A 5,000-nucleotide genomic window follows, 5' to 3' on the forward strand; every position below is an offset into this window, starting at 1 on the left:
ATCTGGATATCCGTTATTTGTGAGCAGCTGTTGAACTCTGTTAATTTCCTCGTTAGTCGCTTTCCACGTGGAACAGTGTGTTATGGCGCGTTTTATGTATGCATTTACCCACGATTCTTTTATTGCATCAGGGACTTCTCCCCTTACATTTAAGCATCTTTCCAGCGTCTGTCTTTTTAGTGTATACGGTGGTATTGTATTTGTTGTTCTTTTGGGTCACAAGTACATCCAAGAAAGGGAGCATCTTCATCACTTCTTTCTACCGTAAAATTTAATGTAGAATTTGCTTGGAGTTTATTTACTAATTCTTTTCTATATCATGTCGCCCTTTGTTGTGATAAAGATATCATCAATATATCTCCCATAGATTCTGGGTTTTGGGTGTTCTTCAAATGTGACCTCTTCTGTGTGTGCCATGTATGCGTTTGCGAAAAGAACCCCGAGGGGGGAACCCATTGCCACGCCGTCCTTTTGTCGATATATTTCGCCCCTATGTGAGAGGAATGGGGCTTCCTTTGTACATGCTTCCAGCATCTCTTTTAAGATTTTTTCTTTTTTCGGGGATCGGTAATGGTGGTTGCTCAGAGCGGTATATCTTGTCCATGATGATTTGTATTGTTTCATCCACTGGTACGTTAGTAAAAAATAAACCTTTCAACGTCCAGGGATGCTATGTCTTCGTCGGGTGCGGTGTCTTGCAGTAGGTCGATGAATTCCGTCGATGATTTTAGCGATAACGTTGAGGGAATGTACGGCGTTATAATTTCGTTCAATTTGGGATATAATGGGCCCATTATATCCCAAATGACATCCCCCATGTATAAAGTGGCTAAGAAATTGAACGAAATTATAACGCCGTACATTCCCTCAACGTTCTCGCTAAAATCATCGACGGAATTCATCGACCTACTGCAAGACACCGCACCCGACGAAGACATAGCATCCCTGGACGTTGAAAGTTTATTTACTAACGTACCAGTGGATGAAAACAATACAAATATCATGGACAAGATATACCGCTCTGAGCAACCACCATTACCGATCCCCGAAAAAATCTTAAAAGAGATGCTGGAAGCATGTACAAAGGAAGCCCCATTCCTCTCACATAGGGGCGAAATATATCGACAAAAGGACGGCGTGGCAATGGGTTCCCCCCTCGGGGTTCTTTTCGCAAAACGCATACATGGCACACAGAAGAGGTCACATTTGAAGAACACCCAAAACCCAGAATCTATGGGAGATATATTGATGATATCTTTATCACAACAAAGGGCGACAATGATATAGAAGAATTAGTAAATAAACTCCAAGCAAATTCTACATTAAATTTTACGTAGAAAGAAGTGATGAGAAGATGCTCCTTTCTTGGGACGTACGTGACCCAAAAGAACAACAAATACAATACCACCGTATACACTAAAAAGACAGACGCTGGAGATGCTTAAATGCTAGAGGAGAATGCCCTGATGCATATAAAACGATCTGTGGTAAATGCATACATAAAACGCGCCATAACACATGTTCCACGTGGAAAGCGACTAACGAGGAAATTAACAGAGTTCAACAGCTGCTCACACATAAGGATATCCAGATGACATGATCCAGCAAGTTGTCAAAAAGAGATTAGAGGCTTTCCATAATCCGACCCCGAGGAACAACGCACAAGACAAAGACAAAGAAATAGTGATATACCATCAGATACCATACAACAAACACCACGAAGATGAAAGGAAAGCCATCCTTGTATACTGCGAAGAGGAAACACCCACCCCCCTAGCGCCATATAACAAAATAACAGCAAGGATTTACTGCAAACCAAACCTTACGGCCTCTTTGGTAATGAAAAATAGTTACGGCCCCATCGACGGAGAAAGAGGTTAAATCTGATATAGTATACAAGTTTGTCTGTGCTGACAAGCAATGTCAGTCCCCCAAAAATGCTATATCGGGACACACAACCACCACACTCAAACGTCGCATGCAGGCCCACAGAAACCAAGGAGCCATTCATCAGCACTTTGTGGATACCCACAATAAAAAAACCATCATTACAAGAACTTCTCACAAACACCAAAATAACACACATGAAGGAGGCAACACAATCGTTTATTGATATCAGAAGCAGTCAGCATCGCAATGCAACGTCCCAGCCATTAACATCCAACGTGAGGCAGACCGTTCCTGCCCTCGTGTAGGAGGCAGACCTTCAACCGCGTGTAACAAAAACCCCCACACGCGGACAGGAGCGCACACTGACTTTCAGTGAATTAAAACATATATGTAATTAATATATATTTATGTAATGTGTATATAATACTTACTTTCAATTTTTTTTATATATAATTTTTCTTGTTAACATATTTATTTATTTGTCTTATTTTATGTTTCACTATAGTCTTTTGTAAATACTTAAAACTAGGTATCTGGCAATTGTACTACCTTTCCGTCCTCATGACGTCACAAAACGCATGTAGGCTCATATTTGTAGTCAGTACGCTTGAAAACGTCAATACGTAAAGGTTGACGAAACAGCTGTCGCGTGTAAAAATACTGGAGTAATGGAAGAACAACCCCATTATGTGTCCATTAGTAACCTGAACAATGAAGTAAAGAAAATAATTAGAAAATATGAAGCAATTCAAAAAAAGCTGGTTAACAGTGAGGAAAGCCATTCTATTCAATTGAATGTTGTATCGTGAAAAATTGTGCCCTAAAGAATAATATAATATAGTAGAAAAAAAAAATAATAGATATTTTATATATATATTATATATTATTATATATATATATCTATTATAAAATATATATGATATATGTAAAATTTATATATATATATATGTATATATTAATATATATAGGATAGATATGTATATATATATTATATATATATAGTATATATAGCATTATATATATATATATATATATATATGTTAATATATATAATATTATTTATATTAGAATATATATAATCTTATATAATATAAATTATATATAATAATATATATAACGATATATGTATGTATACTGTATAGTATATATTTGTATATATATGTATATATATATATATATGTATATATATGTATAATATATTTATATATATATGTATATAGAGGCATATATGTATATATATATGTATTATATCTAGTATAATATATATTAAATATATTATGATATAATATGTTATATATTATGTAGTATATATGTATATAGGATATATAGTATATTATATATATGTATTATATATATGTATATGTATATATATATTTATATGTTATATATATGTAGATGTAGATATATGTATATGTATATATTATATGTATATAATATAGTATATGTATATGTATATATAGATATATATGTATGATATGTGGATATATATATATGATATTATCATATGTATATATTAAGATAATGTAATATTATTATATATGTATAGATATATTATATATATATATATATATATATATATATAATATATATTAATATATATATATATGTATTATATATATATTATGTATATATTATAATATATATATATTATATATATTATGTATATATATAATTGTATAATTGTATATATATATACTGTTTATTATTGTATTTATATTTATTTTTGATATTACTATTTATATATATACCGATATATATGATTATATAATATTATAGATATATATATATATATATATATAGATGATTAATAATATGTATATGTATATTATATATATATTATATTATATGTATTTATATTGTACATATTTATATTTTAGATGTATAATTATGTATATAACTATTCAATAATAATATTATATATATATATATTTATATATATATGTATATATATATATATTGTTATATATATTATATATATATTATTATATATAATAGAATTATTATATATTTTAATTATATAATTTATATTATATTATTATATATATATGTAGAGATGTATTATTGTATATATATATTATATAAGAATTATGTATATATGTATATTATGTATAATATGTATATATATATTATATATTATTATATAATATGTATAATATGTTATATATGTATAGTGATGTATATATTTATTATAAAATATATAATATATATATATAGATATATAGATATATAACGTATATATATATATGTTAATAATATATATATATATATATAATATTATTATATATATATATATTATAATTAATTTATTCTTATATGTATTCTAATATATCAGGTTATTATTAATAAGAATGTATCTATATATATATATTTATAGTTATATATTATTAATATATTATATATATAGATATATATATAGTATTTTTTATTGATTATATGTATTAATATATATATATATTATATGATATATAATATATATATATTATATTATATATATATATGTTATATATATATATATATATATATAGATATGTCCATTATTTTATACTATATATATATTCTAGAATATAATATATAATATATATAAATATATATATATGGTGTATTTTATAGTTTAATAATATATATAGATATAATGTATAATATATATATGTATATATATTATATATTGTATATAGATATTATGTGTTAATATATATTAATGTATTATGAATATATGTTTATATATATATAGTATATATATCATATATAATCTATATACTATATATAATATTAATATATATATATATGGCTATCATATATTCTTCGATATATTATTATATATATCATTGATATATATATATATATATATATAAATTATATAATGTATATATATTAATTAGAGTATGTTATATATAATATATATACCTTTATATATATAATATATATATATAATATATAATATATATATTATATATATATATATTATTATCATGATTTCTTATGTAATATATATATGGGTAATATATTATATATATATATATCATATATTATATATCATACTATGTATATGTATATATATATGTCTATATTCTATGTCTATATAATATATATCATATACTATATTTTCTATA

This window comes from Macrobrachium nipponense, chromosome 17 (assembly GCF_015104395.2).
Source record: "Macrobrachium nipponense isolate FS-2020 chromosome 17, ASM1510439v2, whole genome shotgun sequence".
In the NCBI taxonomy this organism is placed as follows: domain Eukaryota; kingdom Metazoa; phylum Arthropoda; class Malacostraca; order Decapoda; family Palaemonidae; genus Macrobrachium; species Macrobrachium nipponense.